The sequence below is a fragment of the Sinohyriopsis cumingii genome, unplaced genomic scaffold (genome assembly GCF_028554795.1).
Source record: "Sinohyriopsis cumingii isolate HCF-2022 unplaced genomic scaffold, ASM2855479v2 utg000127l, whole genome shotgun sequence".
Classification (NCBI taxonomy): domain Eukaryota; kingdom Metazoa; phylum Mollusca; class Bivalvia; order Unionida; family Unionidae; genus Sinohyriopsis; species Sinohyriopsis cumingii.
The window spans coordinates 678,038-698,478 of record NW_028315871.1 but is presented as its reverse complement, the minus strand read 5'-3'; the positions used below and the strand labels follow the sequence as shown (position 1 = coordinate 698,478).

The 20,441-nt window shown below is 37.7% G+C and overlaps 1 protein-coding gene across 2 annotated transcripts in view; it reads right to left on the bottom strand.

Moving 5' to 3' along the window:
- Window positions 1-20,441, bottom strand: part of LOC149774831 (hemicentin-1-like) — a 162,137-nt gene that overhangs the window by 30,183 nt on the left and 111,513 nt on the right. The gene's annotated exons all lie outside the window — the stretch shown is intronic.

Below are 20,441 nucleotides of genomic sequence, written 5' to 3'. Positions count from 1 at the left end.
TGTCGGCAAAATCAAATGCGGTTCCTGGCTATTTTACTATACAAATCTGTTCATGCAGTTTTCTTCAAACAGTAATTATTTAATCAACCTTTACTTATATACCGGCGTTGGCAATCTCAATCATAGGTACTGTTAGTGAAATGTCGCGCCTTCCACGGTTTCAGGCTATATCAAAGGTACGTATTGTTTGCATCAATTAGCAGACTGATGAAACATCTGACATTTTAAGTTTGTGGATTATTATAAAATGGCCAAGAATAAAAATCTTCATCAAAAGCATTTTGTCATGATTCAGTTACGATATTAAGCTTCAAATGATTAATGCTAAGTGTAGGATACAATAAGTTGTTTAGACTATTACACTACACTATTGTGTTGTATTGTTTAAACATAGGTTTTGTAGTGTAATAGTGTTTCAACAGTGTTGAATTGTTAAACAGTCTCTACATATACTATTCTTTATTGGGTAACGTAGTGTATATTTGTCAGAATGCCTTTTCCCTGTGCTCATAAGCATGTTAAACTCCATCATTACCCGTGCACTGTTTGCAAACAGAATTGTGGCAATGATTCGGTCCATTGTGGTTATTGTAAAAGTTGGGTACATGCATTGTGTGAAGGCATCACAGTTAGTGAATTAAATATTTATTCCAGGAATTATAAATGTATGTGCCAAGTTTGCATTAAGAACAATGATGGTGAAGAATATAGCTACATGAACGCTCTCTTCCGGCTGAATGAGGTAAGTGATAATTGTATAGTTTGTAGTATATCGGCTTTATGTACATGTATATGAAGAAAAATCATGTTTTCCAGATGAGATTAAATGAATAAGGGAAGAAGTTCTCAACAACAACAAAAAAATTTTTTTTTTTTAATGAGACTTTAGGTGTATGTATCGTTGTTAAAATATTTATTTTTCCGTACGGTAATACATGTAATTTGTGAACCCAATAACAATTGTCATTATTCATATAAAATACTATCTTGTTCAGTGTAATGCTGTTCATCCCACAACTGCTTCATCTCAGCCAAATCATTTCCCGATAGTTTTTCTGTCTTAATTTTGTATGCTCAATGTCAAACAAACGTTCAATGACATTTTAAAAAAATGACCATAACTAAAACTTATAAATGATTTATTATTTTAGCATTTCCGCAAAATGTGTGTCCCTTTATAGTAATTCTGGAAAGCAATAACAGATTTTCGCTCCAAAAATCGCAATAAAAATAAACAAGAATGACAATAATACAATAATATAGCAACTTGTTATTTGTTATTTTTATATTTAAGTCTGTACTACCGCTTGTATAACAAAAATTATTATTTTTCATAACAGTTATATATATTTATATATTTATTTATGTATGATTGTAGGCTGCTTCATTGACTGTCGATCATCTCCATGTTATTGCCCATCGAGAAAAATGTCTTTTACCGCCTCTAAAAAGTAGCCATGTTAAGGACACTTCAAGTCTTTGTATAGTTTTCACTGCTCTAGGATTCTTGGAATGTAATTCACGCAACAAAACTGATACTTTGCAACCGTTTATGATCACGGGTGATGGGAACTGTTTAATGCATTGTCTATTGGACTTTGTGGCAGTTAAACGTTAAGTGCAGAAATTAGACCACACAACCTTATGCAAAGGTTTTTTCATTATGCTCGCCATCATTTGCCGAAGCAACCGTGAACTGTGCAAAACTTGGTGGGTACTCTAGTGCATGGACTATTCAATCCGCATCCGATGCGTTGCAGTGTACAATAAACGCTGTGTATCGGCATAATGAAAATTCGTCTGAAGCGCTTTATATAATGAGGTCTAGACTAGGTTGCAGTGGCAGAATATGGCTTCCAAAATCATTTTATACCATTGATGTCATGCAGACCAGAGAAGGTCAGTACGTCAGCCAAATCGATAAATGACGCAAGCATGATGTGCGATGAATCACGCATAAATAATCATTCAATATTTCACGATGAAGAAAATGTTGTCAATGTTTCTACCACCATGGCCAGTAGCAACATCGGTGATTTAAGTGATGATACTTATGCTGATTATGACGAAACATCATCTTCTAGAGACCAACATATCGCAGGAACATATTCGTTACCAGCCGGTCGACAGCTGAGTTCAGAGCAAATAATGGACCTTATTGTAAGTGAAATTTCTGCCGTGAACAAAATTCATTTAGGTATCAAAGAGAATGTGTATATCATGCTTGACAATATAGAAAACACAGAAAGGAAATCTGCAAAACAGCCAAAGAACTATTGGGACGATTGCAGTACATGGGATTATATAGAAAAGGCCGTTGCTTAAAGACAAAATTTATGATGAAAGGCAATGGACCGAGAAAAAAAATCGTGCAGGTTATAGTGAAAGACAATGTAGTATACACTGAAACTCACGAAAAAGGTTCAAAAGCTTTTTGAAACAGGTCGTTCCACAACCAGAGAAGAGTGATGTAGTCATATTTACCAGGTACTACACAGCATTAGAATGCCAACCATCTTATAGAAAGCGGGTTACACACGTTGACGGTTCATTCAACAGAGATCCTGCCATTGTAGAGTATACTGGACAGTATGCTACATCGGAAGTGCCACACGGAAATGCAAAAATATGCACAGAAACATATGAACGAACCAATCCACAAACTCTTCATAGGATTCGGAAAGAGGTTCAGCATCAAAAACCCAGTGAGGTGTATGGAAAACTGACGGACCCCACAAAGAATGAACCATTCAATTATCCACGTGATATCCGACAGTGTCAGAATGCTAAGGCTCGCGTGAAGGCTGAAAAAGAGGTGGAGTAGGTTCGAAGAACGTTGCTGACGAACGTTTGAACGTTATACGTATGTTAAGCGATAAGCATCCGTATGTAGCTGACATTATTCATTCTAGAGACAATCCCTTACCCTCAGTAATATGCTATACTAATGAATAAATAATGGACTTGAAGTCGTTTTTATCATCGAAAGAAGGTGTTGTGGGCATTAATAGAACATTTTCACTGGGAACGTATTTTGCCACAACGACGGTATACAAATCGAACAAGGTACTGTGCACGGGAACTGAAGACGCACCAATACTTCTGGGGCCACTCATGCTTCATTGAGATGGCCGCCAACATAATTACTTCTGATATTTTTTCGCATTTGAGAGGGGTGCTTGGCATGGAAATGAAAAACATTGAAATGATCCTGGGAATGACGACAAATGGGCAATGATCAATGCCATAAATATGGCATTTCCGGTCTGCCCATGAAAACTGTTCAAAACACCTAAAACACAATATACTTCTACAAATGACTGACAAGATCCCAAAGAGTACCATTGATAGAAAGGAAATCGTTGACATGATTTTCAAAGCAAATGGCACTGCAACGGCAAACGACTCTGCGACCTTTGAGGAGCAAAACATCAAACTTAAAAAAAATCTTGAAGAACAACGTCATAGTGACTTCCTGCAGTATTACGTTCGGCATGAGGAAGACAAACTGGTGAACTACGTTATTTCCAGTGACGAAGACCAACTTTGGACAAACAACAATATCGAAAGCATGAACCACAGATTAAAAGTTTAACTTAACTGGGAGCCCAGAAAAACCGACGAACTGGTTGAAACGATATTCAAATTAGTTAAAGTGGAGATGGTCGACCTAACAAGGGCATTATACAGGACGGGTAACGTTTGTCTAAACACGCGATTTTTGAAATTTAAGATTACCAAACTCTCATGGACATCAAAGACAGAAGAAGAGAAACAACAACTCTTCAGCAAGTTCCTAAGTGCAAGTACTACAAGTGTTTCAGGACTGACATATTCGGATGGGAAATATACTGTCCATAATGACCCAAAGGTAGCCAAGAAGCCAAATCAAAGGACACGATGCAGGTCTACCACGACACGAAGCAAGTGAATAGTTATATAATGTGAGGTGTGGTAATCGTAAATTTCGAAAATCACGTGTTCAGACAAAAGTTACATCACAAATACATGTATATGATTATGAATGTTAATAAAATATTTAATTGTCAAATAATATAAAAGAATACATATGAAAAAGTAAAATAAATACCTATGGTTGAGATTGTCAACTCTGGTATATAGTTAAAAGTTGATTAAATGATTACTGTTTGAACAGCATTACATGAACAGATTTGTGTAACTGCTTGAGACAATGCAAAATAGCCACGAACTGCTACAGGTGCGGAATATCACTATTTACCATCGTTTGATTTTGCCAACAGTGGCAGAGTAATTTGCAACTGTTTGTAGCATAATCGCTTCTTAATAAAAGTATTAGTACATCTTACTTTGTCACAATGAATCTGTCTTTGTCATGCAATATCTTAAGTTTATTACATCCCGTTGGCATACTATATTCGATTAAATACTTACATTAAACTTATGTATTTTATACTACTTTCATAATATTGCTACGTGTCTCTCAATAAGATAATTATTATATAAAATTATTAAATCTGACTTTGTCACATGGGATTGCTTTTGTCATACGCTATCTGTGTTATATGACTTTGTCATACTCTATCTACACATCTGACGGTACGTATTACCATTTTTTAAGATACATTTAAATATCAAAACAAAGTAAATATAGTATAATGTATACGAATATGCATAAATAAAACAAAAATAAACTGACCTTGCCTGCCTTTGTCTGTCTTCGTCTGACTTTGCGGTAGGACCCTGTTCGAATAGTCGAGGGTGTAATTTATACTTGGTTTTGTTGGCGAGATTGGGTACCAGTATTTTCACCTTGGTGTTTCCGAGTCCAAACTGGCTCTTCTGCTGTAGTTGTTATTGAGACAGTATCGAGTTGTTGACAAGAATTTGTTCGACGCAGAATTGACAGTCGTTGTGTGAATCGTGCAGATGTTGTTGATACCCAAATTCGACTTCAATGAAATATCCCCAATAGTCATCGTATCTCGCTTGTCTTTCCTCCACGAACTGTTGTGCGGCAATCCTATGAAAATCTCCCATGGGAAATGGTTGTGACATCGCCTTTGCATTGAGTTTGTTCGTGGTGAGGTAAAGGATGTACTCGGGCGGCTTTTGTCGTGTCATTTTTTCATGTATATGTGGTTGGTGATGGCGTGTTTATTGCTGATGACGAAGATTCTGCCTCATACCATCTGCTCGGGGAACATTAACATGTCTGGATTGGTAAAGAGTTCTAAGGTCACCCTGGATTGTTCAAGGAAGTCGTCCCATGAGAGTCCTAGTTAGGAGAAATACCAGAGTGAATATGTCAATGGTCCATGCACGCATCTGAAATTGTCAAGAACGTCGGCGAGCAGGAGTACATCCATTTTGAGATAGACATCGTGATATTCGCCAAGAGTTTTACACTCAAACTCATTCTATATCTTGTTTGCATACTGATATTCATTGTCAGTGATTCCTGAGAGATGTAAGTGGGAATAAAAGGCGTTGGGGTTGCAACGAAGTTTAGTCGAATCGTGACAATGAATCGATGTATTCACAGGGATAAATGTCATTTTGTTTGAGTAGATCTGCAATGGCTCCAGCTGTGTGAACTTAGGACAGTTATCAGCGAGTTCTTCCAGTGATGCTGGCATCTACTGAATGCTATCGATGAACTGGAAAGGTCCGACCGAGAACAACATGTACTTTTCAATATTGATGGGGATGCATTTGATTTGTCTTCTAACCTCATCAAGAAGTTGTTTGATCCGCAAATGAAAAGTGCAGCGGTGATGAAATGTCCATCGTTCCCTCATAGATTTAGAGCGATCACAGGTAGGAAGTGTGGATCTTTGGAACATAGATTGCAGTTATTGTGAGCGGCTCCTAGATATTGACCGGTGACATGGCAATGATCTCTGACTTTTTTTTATAGTGCGGCTTAAAGTACTCTTCGTAGATGGGGCAATGTTGCGATGATTTGTGTTGCTGCTGCTGTTGTGGTGTGAGTGGAATCATCATGGCTGGATTTTTTGGATATCATTGATGCGTTTCAATTAAGCCGTGACCTGCTTAAAGAAATATGGGCACAATCCTCACTGCGATGCTGATGTAACAGAGAAGACAAATTTGTTTTCAAATGGACCAGCATGTTTTATAACCGATAGTACACGTGACATGTTTTTGTTCAACTTCGGTAAAATAATGGTCTGGATCAGGTGAGGGTCCTTGTACTTTATGAAGGATCACGTCTGAGAAAAGTTGATATGAAACATCTGTGCATATTTTCTGTAGTGGTGTGTGAACTTTAGTGTTCCTTTGCCTGGCATCTGAACGGTATGTAGTTCTTGACAGTATCCTGATGACACGTGGTCGTGAAGTTTTTGTTGTTAAGGAAAGCATTGATGATCTTCTGTGCCATGTTGGATAAGTGACGTTGATGATACGAATAAAATCGTCATTGCTATAAACGATCAATGATTTGGATTTCATCCACGCATCGATGCTCTTTGATCCACATCTCACACAAAATGAATGTTGAGAGCTACTCCAAATTTGATAGCCGTGTGTGTACAAAGTTCTACATTCATGATAGGTCTTAGAATGCATTGCAGGAGTTGTCAACAGTTTTGCTGACATCCACATGATTTTATCACATTACCGTTGAAAAGCTTGTGGATTGATTTTGAGTAGTCTTTGATTGATGTCAGCTCGCCACGATCGGCTCATGATCTCATCCTAAAGTCAAAGGATGTTTGAGCATGTAGCAGATTTTCCAGTGAGCGTACGTTCTGTACTTGTCTCACAATTGCTTCATGTACTGCCGCGTGGTAATGATTTCTCATCCCACCAGCGCACTGTAATCGCTCACTAATTTACGACGTGCAGCAGTTCTTGGCATAGCCTTTAGGGCTCCTCTGACTTATTTGATCAATTAATGCAGAGAGGCATTCGATCTTGAAAAAGGCACATTTACCCAATGCATGGACCGAATAATCAGCATGAGATGACAAACAATACCCTGTCATAGGATACAATATTTCCCTGCATGTGCCACCACTTTGTGCAGAATATTATGCTCCATTTGTATAGACAATTTTTTTTATATATATCCTTGAGCTGATAGGTATATATATATATATATATATATATATATATATATATATATATATATATATATATATTTATATATATATATTTAGTCCTGTCGACTGTTTCTTTAATCGCTTGTTATTTTCGCCTTGTCAGAGATAAATTATATATATATATATATATATATATATATATAGTCGGTCAGCGGGGATGGCTACATCCGGGCAGCATGGAAAAGTGAAATAAGGCATGCTTGAGAGAGTATTGTGCGCAGCGTAATGCCCTCATCATGATGGGAAGTCCAGGACTTAAACACTGCCATGGTTGTCAAGAAGGCGTTCAAGGTCAGCTGCATGTATGTCACTGTTGTGATGGTAAAAAAAAGAGAGTGATTAAATATTACTACGTGAAACTGATAATGACCTACGGACTCCCAAAAATATTCAGCGGTGTTCGACGAGTGTCTGGCAAGAATTAAGCATGACGCAGGCTCCAACGAGGTTAACATAGTTACTGACCACGACATAGAAAGTTAATTCCGTGTTTAGTCGTTATGAAGCTTACATGAAGACGCACGTAGCATGCGTACCAAAATCAGCCATGTGATAAGATTCAGCACTACCGGTTCTTACATCATTCATTTGTACGTGTGTAGGATAAGGGCACTGATGTATCATCATTATTTTGTGTTTGGGGCTTACCATGGAGTTGTTCCCATCTGATACTCTGTCGTTCATCTCAATAGAGAACAGGCTGAACAACTTGGAGATAAGACCTGATGGATAGCAAAAAAAAAATTCTCATAAAAATGTTGTGTTCTCTACATAACAGTGGATCTGTACAACAATCTGAGGAGCTCTTCTTGAGGCATGCATGAGATGCCATGCTTGAAAATGAGATGTTGAACATTTCAGTACTGTAGAGCTCTTTCTGCTGTGCCGCTGTAAGCAGCACTACATCGTTTACTATTTTGACCACCTTAGCCCAAGTGCCACGCTGATGCCTATGTTGAGATGGAATGATATCCTCAAGATCTTTATGATTTTGAATGATGACATATGTAGGATATCGGGTCTGGTCACCGGGTCATGGTTAACTTTGTGAACCTCATTGTTGACTGGGACTGCAACTCTGTTGATTGGGTCATGGTTAATGAGTTTGACCACACTGTGGTCTACCTCATTGTTTACTATGTTGTCTGTGTCAGCCATGTTTTCTCCGATTGTATTTATGACTAAGATAATTTTACGATCTTTTAAGAGCATTTGATGCAGTGCCACCTGATCATATTCTCGTCTTAAATGATCTTCAAGGCACTGTTTCTGGATAACTCAACATGCTGCTCCCGTGTGAGTAACACCTGTTTATGTGCTTCTCCCGTGTTTTTGTCAGCGTTAGTTAGAGCGTCACAGGGATATTATTTCGTAACACTGTAGCGATGGCTTCATGAAGCACTTCTGGATGATGCAAGCTCATGTCGGTGACAAAGACCTCGTCGTCATCATAATTTCCGCTAGATATTTTGCTGAGATATATTAACAGATGACATTTTTTTAGGCCTCACATTTTTTGTCATAGTACTTTTCGAATCAGTTCAATGACATTAATTGGTTTCCCACCATGTACAAGATGAGGTCATCACTGGCTCTTATCTTGCTGATGAGCAGTGGTATGTCAAAAAGGGAGCCCTATGCAGATACGATCGGATCTTATTGAGCATTTCCTGATATGACAGCATGACCTGCTTGGAACTATTGTTTTTGGCCTCCAGATTAGGTTTGATGTGTTTTATAATTGTTTTTAAGGCCAGGCTTGCTCCAGACAAGAGCTGCATAATCTCATTGGCTAGTGCTCTTGTGGAGATCACACCAGTGGCAGTCACGGCTAGCGGTGTCAACAAAATGAATCTCAGTAAGTGCTTGTATCACCTTTACATGTGCTTGCACAATCAGACTTATCAAAGGTAATAGCGATAATATGATTCTAGCTCGTGACGCACTTCTGCCAATAAAATCTCGTCGATGTGATTGAAGTTGATTATGGGCTTTATCGTCTTATGCTTATACAACATAGTTGCCAGTGTCAACAAAACTCTTGATGAGCATTTCATGCTTTGACAGGTAATTGATGAATTTTATATACGTTTAATCCACTTTGATGGTTCTATCGTCAAACTCGTTGGTAAGGCCACGGTTATCAAAACTAGTTGGTGAGGCCAGGGTTAATTGGCATCCTAAATGACAGATTTCTTTTTATCTTGGTCATCTGGTTTAATTTCACAAGATCCGCTAACATGTCATGAGCCCCTTGCATTTTCATATGCTCTAATTATTCATAAGAATTTGCCATCATTGCACAATGAAACATTATAGTGAATTGATAACCACGGTCATGTCTGTAAAGGTGATACAAAACATTAGCTATTTTTTCCACGTTTCTATTTAATCTTTCGTAAGTTAATATTTCTCGAGAAAAACTCACCATATCCTGGAGAGATTCATTCTTGAAAAGGTACATTTTCTCAATCACATCCCAAGAGGCCACTGAAGGATGAGCAAAATGTCCCTTGACAATGGCGTCGCAATACTTAAGAACATTGGCCAGCTTACGAGTCATCGCGCTTTAAACCCCCCAGGTATTGGTACGTGGCCGCGGTCAGATTAGGATCCACCTTTTCATGGTCTCTGTACATGATCACGTACCATAAGGCTTCTATGGCCTTAGGAGGTTCCAGCATAGAAGCAAATATCGACAGCTTTACAGCTGGTACCTCATCGTCAGAAGCACCTCTGCCAGATCATCTGTCAAGCGCCATCACTTCCATTATTCTGATCACGTCCTCATACTCCAAGCCGACGTGCTAGAAAAAATTTCATTTCTCGATTGCATCGCGCAAGACTGCTGCAAAATCATTTTCATGCCACGACTTTCTCCATGCTGTCGTGATCTTCTTTGAATGCGTCATTGTCTTCCTTTCGACCAAACTGTCATCGTTTCATGTATCCGGTTTTCACGATTGTGTCCAGGAGGCTTGGATGCAACTCGTTAATGACATCATGCACGATGCCCTCGAGCCTTAAAAAAATTGAACATGGCAATTCATGGATTCTCTGACCTGCTGTCACATGTTACCCCATGGAAATGTGAGACAGTTTCACCTCATCATGCTTTCATCATTTGTGAGCAGTTTCTATCGATGATCTACTCGCATTTCTCACCTGGTTGATATCACATGAACTTCTGTGGTATGCCTGAGCACGTGATTGACATTTTCAGCATACGACACATCCTACCTATAAGCATCATCGAAAGGCAACTCGGACCATTTCCACTATGGTGACTGTACCAAGTCACATCATATTAATTCATCCAGAAGTTCATCCCCGCACTTCAAATTTCCAGATAGCAACTGCCTGTAGCAACTGTATTTATAGCCTTAAATTGGATGTGATTCCCAGAGTTGCCCACTAACTTCCAGTGGATCTGGGTAGAATTTGATGAGCAAATCCATTATAAACTTTAAAAGACATAGAAAATTCCGCTGACGCCGATACAACAAAGCTACGTCAATTTCCAGTATCTCCTGTGAGCGTTGGAATGTACCCTACATTATTTCTGAAGTGTCGAGTGACCACGTACATTTTTGTGGAAACTTCGTTGTTAGACGTGGGTGGATAATCTGTTACTGTGATTTTGGCCCCAGTCACCACAATGAGATTTCCTGTGAGTGTTCTTCCAGTGGTAGATATTTTCGTGCCACCAAATGACTTCAACTATGCGTATGATATCGCCTGGGTGTTATCAGTGATCAACCATGTGGTGGGAAGCCCATATAATTTCTTGTTTTCCATCGATGTCATTCTGCACAAGCTAATCTTTTTATAATTAATGGTTCAAAGTTGATCATAGCCATCATTGGTAACTCTGAAACCTTCAATGATCTGGACTACGATTGGTGTATAATTTCCGCTGCCATCTTTGGTGATCCTGATAGAATTATCCATGGTACCAAAGTGATAGGTGATAGTCATTCTCGTGTTCAGTCCAGTATACACTCGAACTCGTCTAGAATTCTGCGATGCTGTTCCAGATGGAAAGATTGCTAGTCACTTGGCAGTCACGGATACATTTCCAGATATCACACCACCAATGTTGTCATATTTGTTAGCAAGTGCTACATCAAGATCTGTTGACGTGACAGCCTGAAGAGATATAAGAGCCTGTCCTATTGGAAATGGTAAACCATACAGAAGTCCCCTTAATGTATTTCCACTATGTTTAAGTTGTCAGTGAGAGTTCCACCCATTTTATCGTACTTGTTCGCCAGTGCCACCCCGGGATTCGCCGATGATAAGGCTTAAGATGACACCAGAGATTGACCGGTCAGTGCTGGACGTCCATATAAGATCCTTCCACCCATGTTTAAGCTGCCTGTGAAAGTTCCGCCTGTCAGTGACAATTTAGTCTGCATGAGTCTGCTCACGTGAGACCATTATCTGGCGGTGGCGTCCAGAGGTGGTAACTCATGTCATCGAGATTGATGATGCTGTGAACGCTAATGTTGAGATTACCTTGCATGGAATCTCCGGCACAGCTGAATTTTTGTCCAGCTCATCTTGACTCGCAGAAGAGCTTCCTGATAACATGAGAGTACCAAAGGATGTACACGACATTTCACCAAAAGAATGATTTAAAAAAGTGAATTGTATATATAGAAAATTAACATTATTAATTTTGACACGAAAGTGAAAATGAGAACGCACCAGCCTTATTGTTTATGCCTGATTGCCACTACATGATCATGGTTCTGACCAGTCATGGTAAAATGAATCTGCTCATAAATATGCTCCTGAACAACATGTTGATGTATGATCGCGTGATTATTTATACACTCAATCCCCACCCAGGACAATTACAGGACGCTGACCGAGTTCGGTAAATGCGTTGATGACTTTGTTTCCAGCCACGGCATTGCTGACGATTCCCTGGAAATAGATGGTGTTTTCACCCTAGCAGAACCAGAACAGATACAGCTCACAGAAGATCTGGATTTGGACAAGCACATGATCGTGTTTAAAATTGACCGCGAGAACATGAATAAAATCTGCGAGTATATTTTGTTCGCGAGAAACAAGCGCTGTAACACCATTTATCTTACTCAGTTGAACTAAGATGTGCCTAAATGTGCTGTTTTCAGGACTCTACAACAGGGACATTTATGATATCGCAAGAGACCACTGCAGCGGCATCACAGCGAAACAATGAAAAGACTGCTTTTAAAGACTCGTCCTCCAAACATGATTTTATGATGTTTCATCGTGATGCTGAAATGATCCCAGAACACTATTGAAAAGGCTTTGATGAATTTATATCCCTGATTAGTACATGAACAGCTCTGTTATTGCAACAAAGTGGTCGTTGTCATGCCGTTCGAAAAGATCACCAATCATCGTCAGAGGATGTCCTCAAACAATTTATTGACCAGTGGGTGGCATTACGTCAATGCGTCCTTGAAGACCAGATAAGCCAACAATTCTTTCAGTGTGATGTCGCCAGGGAGCTGTTCAAGTTCATTCTGACTAAACCCAACGAAGCGGCGATGATGTACGATGTCAAGCAGGATCAGTTGTTGGACATGGTCAGAATGACTCAGCAATCACAACAACAATTGCTGGAGGAGCTAATGCCTGCGCTGGAAGAAGCTGCAATAGCCATTGCAGAAAAACATCAAGTTAAATCAACCAGGATAAAAAAGCAGAAACTAAGGATGCGAGGAAAGAAGAAGCAATACTGGAAAAGATGAAGAAACAAAAGGAGAAGGAAAATGAAAAACTGGAGAAGTTGAAGGAAAAAGAAGCCAAATTGGAGAAGACGAAAGAAGAGGAAAAACCTGTGAAATCAAAGTTAACGGAGATGCAAGTAAAGGAGGAAGATAAAGTTACTAAATGTAGTGTTTATGAAGCATTAAAGCGTGTTGAGTCTCTAAGGCAACTAATCAACCATATTAATTATTTAGATTCCGATTCATCACTGAAATAGTTAGTTAATTTTGATGACGAAAAATATCCAACTATGAATAAAAATATGAGAGCAACTTTTGACGAGGTTTATTTTATTGGCAGTATGAAGTATATTAACTAAGGTAAACAACAGTTATGCAAGAACCATTAAAAAGTCTCTCAGAAAAGGATGAGTGGGAAGCGATTCAGATGAGTTAAATAATTGATATGTTAAACAAATTAAACAAGGAACTCTGAGCAAGGAGAGAAAAGTACATATCGCATTTGGAAGAACAGCAGCTGTCTGCACAAAATTCATAGTAACAACATAACTAGCAGACTTAAGTCATCGCTCACAGAACCAAGTGAAGTGGATAAACCTGAAACCAAAAGAAGTGGAATCGGTGGCAATATCCGCTACATAAAAAATCTGGCCAAGATCATCTCATGGTCAAAACTGCTGATCGCATCTAAACAAGCTGGAAATGTCTAACGAGATGGTGGATATAGTCATTCATTTTCTGGAGAGCAAACTGGTCATGTCAGATCAGTATCGGATTCTGTACAAGGACCTGATTTAAAGTTGCTCCGTCTTTTGTAGCAAACAGCTGATATAGAAATTGTATTTTCTGACATAGCTCTCCACAATGCCACATTGTTGTTTGATTTGTGTTCGGTCTTTACCATGATGCGGCATCATCCTCAGCTGAAATGAGACCAGACATCACCGTACGAGATCGCTTTGATCACCGCCGAAATATGGAACAGCTTCTTTAACGTCACCGCGAACAACAATCGGTTTTCGTACTTGGCATCATAGCCATCGATTCAGCAAAATACGATTTCAATCTCGCCAGGTGGTTACAACATTACCAACATCGCCACGGAAATATCCAGACTGATTACGGCTAATGGAAACATCCCTGCAAATATTAAAATCGAGCCAATTATTCAATGCTGAGAACCTGAATCATGCTTTCAGGAAATTACATCGTACGATTTGACATCACTCAGTCGATCGGATCCATCCTTGGTTTTAGCTCTGGTACTATTTAATCACAAAATGGAGTATACGAAGGAGATCTAACTGTGAACATTACCACGTGAACAGCCTCTTCATCAACTGATCGAAAGCTCTGGGATCATTGTTGTCAGTCGGTTCCGCCTCCAACATGAATTATTCCACAGCGATTAACGTCCCCCCAGGATAGCTCACGCAAATTCATCCTAAACCCTGTAATCCCTGTATTTATGTGGTTCACTGATCAGTCTGGAAACTACGTTGATAATAACCAGGAAAGAATCACCTATTATCTGCATGTGAGATGCAGGGCGTCTTGGTGGAAGACATCTTAAGGTTGTATGATGTCATTGTGGAGGAAGGCATCCTAAAGCCGCATGATGGCTCACTAGAAAATATTTGTAGATAAAATAGTAGCTGTTACAATGAGATGATCACACATGCAACATCGTAAAATCGTGGGCAGATTTTTATCCACTGTTTTCTTTGGTGCAAGCAGCACTTCCAAGTATTGCAGCAAAAGCAGGTCTGATTGCCCTCAAATTAGCTGAGCTGGGAGCCACTCGAGCAGCCAGTGCTGCTGAAACTGCTGTGGGACAAAAACGAAATAGCCAGCAAAATCGTGCCTGTGACTCAGTCACTGGCACCATCATTACCCACACAGTTGGTCGCAATACCATTATCACCCACATCAGTAGTATCGCATGAAATATCAGCACAGCTGTCAGATCTTTCCAAACTGGCTAAACAGGCTCTTAAGAAAACTGCGGCAGTACTCAGCACAAGATCACAAAGAATTTTACAGGATCTGCAGAAAAGTTGGCGGTGTACAAGGTACACTGCTACCCTCTCTTAGTGCAATCATGTCCAGTTATTTATTAAAAAGATTGTGGTAAAGAAAATAGAATGCCTTTTAATAATCATGGTTGTATTGTGCATACATGTCAACCCCTGGCGAGGAAAAAGTGTAATCCAAGTGGACAAAAAGAGTAATCCGAGCAGAAAGAGAGTAATCCACATATAACATGATACAAATTCAGTGAGCGTATGTACAAAATGGTTTATTTATCCATCTGGACTTCAACATCAATTACTGCTTCAAGTTTTCGAATATAATGCTTTGAGCTTTAAAAAGCAACATATGTACTCTCATATTGCATTTCAAAATACTTTGTACCAGCTGAGACTATGAATGTTGTGCACACCAGTATAGCACCAAGTACATGTACTGGGTTACAGAGCCTGGATCTGAATTCTGTTTTATTTTTGTTAACAATACTGAACGATAAATCAGTCAGCATTAGAATGGTAAAGAACCAATATTCCTTTCATAACCTTAAGAAGAAGAGGAAGTTTATATCTTAAAGTTATTGTGTCTTTAAGCTGGGAAATAAGATGAAAAAAATCAACTCTGTCCACATGAAGTACATTGTCAGTTAGAGTGCCAAATTAATACTTCAAAAGTTTCATAATTTATCAGCAGCCTTTCCTGCAATAATGGTGTATCATACGACAGAGACAACCTGATATGTACAATGATGGAGACATTTTTCAAAATATAGAATGCAACTCCTTTATGAATTCCAGTCATCAATGATGCAGTATCAGCTGAAAATCCCATACAGTTCTGCCCCAACTTATCTTTATTCAAAGCATTATCAAGCAAATAAAACAATGTTTTCTCCAGTGGAATCTACTGTTAATTCTGGTAATGAAAGAAGAGCACTCTGACTTTGCCCTTTTCATTATCAAAGTCTCTTACACAGACTGGGTACAACGTTTTTGTCATAATCACATGTCCTGTCTGTGGCAATACTAAACAGCCCAATTTTCATGGCTTCTGCAATTTTAAGTGAAGTATCTTCTGCTAAACACCTAACAATATTATATGATTTTGTTCTTGCACATGCATATTATCTGCAATTTTGGAATTGGGAAACATCCGTTTGAACAAAGGATGAATGTAGTATTCTACTGCTAGAGGTAGTCCATGTTCTATTAAGAACTTGGTAGATAATACCTCTGCATTCATAAAATTTGTGTGCACAATTAAGTTCTGCTTTTAAAAAGAAGTTACTTTAGTACTGGAATTAGTAAAAGAAGCTAATTCAAGGGTTCTTTTTTTACCACCATGACAAATATTAAAATCCTTTCCACGTAGCCTGTAAGGGGTGAGAAGCTGCTCTAGAATGGCACGCTGTATTGTGTAATTCACGTATTCATCTCTGATTTTGTTTTTCGCCTTTTCGTAATCCATCTGTGAAATTATTTTTGAAAAATATTTTTGCTCTAGAATAACTCTGACTTCACTTGTAGCGCCAAAAACCAACAGACTGGTTCTGTACCAGATATGAATTAGAACACAAACTCTGCGAGAAAAGATTAAAAGTTAGAAAACCAGTCTATTCTCTCCTAACTAAGCCATGTAGCTGCTATAAATAGAAACTGACTAATGAGAATACTCAATCGCTGTCTGCAAATTAAAACAAAGTGACATGGTTTGTATTCCCCCAATTCCATGCTAATTATCTTAACCCTATAGCATGTTCAGCATATTGGATACATTTCAAACATGTTCTACATGTATAATAAAGTATTTTACTCACCATTTAATAACCACTTTTACGCGAAGTTTCTACGTTGAATTTTATCTTGTCGGTTTTAAAGATACACTACTGGTGTATCACATGGTGAAATATGTTACATTGAAATCTCATTGGTGGTTATTGCTTGTTCCAGTCCAGGTTAAGTAATAACTACCAATCAGTAATTAGTGTAGCTTATTCCCTGCGTTACAAACACTAAGTACTAGCAATCAACAGAAAAAGGCTTAAACAGAGATGCTGTCAGGGTATATAATTGCATGAATCGTGCACAATTTGGATGAAATCACACACTTGAAGAACAATGATGCACGAGAACTGCCAAATCCTGCTTATGTAAATGTGCTCGACGAAGTATACAATTTTTAATTAACCATTCTTGTCGTGCCATCTGTTTTTCTGGTAGGCAAATGTTTACACATCTGGGTTCTTCACGCATGACATGAATGGTTGTTAAACTCAATTTGATTGGCACATTGTACTCTGAAATTAGCATTATGGCTTAGTTTGAACGTTCCATGTAGGATGTTTTACAATTGTTTGCTTAAAATACAGGCTACCAAGAAAACACAAAATGTTTGCTTCTCGGCATGGTTCATTAAGTTTTCATTTGGCAGATACTGGATGGTGATAGTGATGATGACAAAAATATTTAAAGTTATGAATTATACTGGATTATTGGAGCTGGGAAAATGTTAATGGAGATACCAGTGAGTGTTGTGAGCTAGAACATGGTGTTAAATATGACTCAGATGTACGTGTTTGATGGGCAAAAATAGATGGCATGACAGTCAATCTCCCTTTCAGCGGTATTTCAACATTACATGTAGAAAAGGCAGAATACTGAGCATATTTAAAATACAGACAATTTAAAAGTACCACTAGAATGCAATATTAATTTTAGTATCAGTCAATTTAGTCGTGCAGATCAAATGTTACAAAATCATATATCCTTATCAGAATTAAGATCAGGTGAATAAATAAGGATACAAAAATTAAATTATGAAGGAAAGATATTCATTTGAATAGCTCTGTCTGCACTAGCAGACTATGACACTGAAGGACTAAAATCCCTAATACAGCATTATGGAATAGATAAGACATTTGGCATTGAATTCAGTAAACTACTGATTCAAGAAATAAAGTTTATATTAGTGAAAAATCCTATTTTGAAGCAGATGTATCAAAAAGATAATATCTGTGAGCTCTGGAAAATTGTACATAACAGTCATTAAGATCAGTTTCCAAACATCTTCAAGCTGACAAAGCTAACTATACATATGCCCCTTCAGAAAGAAGCACAGAAAAATATTCATACACAGATAAGGAACAGCGTGTGCTCAGAAATAACTAACAGATTAATACTACTACAACTAGAGGTGATATCTTTTACAGATTTTGATTTTAGTAGGGCTCTAAAAAAGTGGAGCAAGAAGACAGACTTTGAAGCATTAGGTAGATATTTAACTATGAATGTTTAATTATGACTGTTTACCTCCTACCCTCCTTCTTTTCCACTCTCCCTTTAAGATAAAATCTTGGCAGCATCATTTCTTGATTGGGAACAAATTTGGAGTTTCATTTTTTGCAGAGATATTTAATCAGTGAATGAAAATGATGATAAGACTAACTGAAATTAGTACATAATCAACAAGGGGGCTGATTTTAAACCACACAAGTGTATCACATTGTGAAATTTTTTATAAAATATAGAATAAGACAGTGTGTTGGTGATAGTTTTCCTTCTTTACTAACAAATACAATTGCATGTGGCCATAACAGTCTCTTGCATCTGCAGGAAGTACAATGTGATAGATTTTGTTAGCATTCATTCTCATTCCCACACCCAGATTTGTTCTAGATGAGATTTTCTTTGCACAAGGAAATTGCTTTATTTCTTCTGTTGTGAAGATAGCATCTTTATATCTTCCAAGTTTAAATGATATAAGAAGTTGGTAATAAGATATTTTCAAAGCATTCATGAAATGTAAAACAAAGGGTCGGGTGGCTAAAATGAGTTAATGGCCAAAATCACTGAATAAAACTCACTAACAACCAACATGTAATCTGTTTGAAAGTATTTTGGTTTGTTTTCTTCATCGTGGAGAATTGCATATAAATATATGATCACTATATCTATATCTGTAATCAGCATATTGAAAATACAAACTGTATGTCAACATACATAAAAGGGCACCACTTACCTTCAAAAGATGGACAGACCATCTAGTTTATATGTGCATTGATGTTTATCTTATTGCAGGCTGTATATCATGAATCCTATTGATATGCGGCACAGATGTATCATTTCACTCCTAATACATATATTATGAGAGTGGACAAGTATATCAAGAAACCATGTAGCTAAACTTTAGTTTAGAACTTGGAAAGGTGGACAGAACTTTAGTATATTAAAATTAGATAGAAACAGTAATTTGTCAAAATGACTTAGTGTTTTCAATGTTATAACTCTGAAGTCCCCTAACCCTGTAGCCAGAAGACAGCGACCCAGACAACAAGATCCAACAGGTCAGACTTACCAAGTTGAAGTTTGTTGATAATATCAGTGCACCTGTAGTACCCTTAGGGATCACATGCTCACCCACCCTCCATCTGCGCTTTCTTGTATTATGTGACCTCTCTAAAGACTGACCAGACATGAGGCACATTTGTTATCTTGTGTGCATGATTCCCAAGGGTACCTTTCTTTCAATAAAATTACCATCAAACTTTAACTTGATAAGTATCATTTAATTTTACAACTCTCATAAGTATCGTTTAATTTTTTAACATTTGTGTACCCATTTTGGGACAAGGGTTTTATCAGTATATCCTTCTACTAATGCTGTAGCACTTTTTTGTGTGCAAATTTTAGTGATTTATTTTCTTCATTGTACTCTAAGAAATGTTTACTGGTGGTACATGTACCACACTTTCGTAAACACTGCCTTACTGAAAAACATGTCACCATGATAACCCTCCATCAACAAAGCGAAAAACACAGATGGACAAATGGATGGACACATGCATAGATGGACATAACCTATTACAATATATCTAGAAAAAGTGCTCTCATAACAGTTCAAAGCAAAATTAGGAACTGTTTATTGGCATTTTTGTACTATTATTTTCATAATAATTTATAAGGGTTATATAGTTAATAATATTTTTAAGTATTAATATTCTATATGATCATAGATTTACACTTGAAAGAATAGGTCATTCTTATATTAAGTGCATACAATTCATTAATAAGTTTCAAGGTTGTGTTGTACCCTTTTTAGTCAAGTAAACATTATATAACTTCAGGAAATATGTTATTGAAAGACCAGGCTGACGTAATTCAAGTTTGGTCAGTGTAAGAGACACTGATCTTATTTAAGAGTTCAGATTATTCTGGGGGCAACATGCGATGCTCTCTGTATTGCAGATTAGTTATCTATATACAAGATGAATTACAGAGAACTAGGCATTCCGGGTATTAATATCAATTGGTACAATAGCACATTGGTACAATAGCAAAAAACATTTGGAATACCAACTCATTTCAATTACTCTATACTTTGGGACTTTACAGAACATTTAGGACTATTCAGGATTTCATTCATCATAATGCAAGTTATTTTTAATTTTTCACTTTTATTTTAGGGAAATAAATTATATTCTCAATTTTACAAAACTCTCTTATTTGTTACTTATTTTAAGACCACAGATTTGTTGTGAGTGTCTTGGTAGAAATATTGTTTGGCATTGTCATTATCA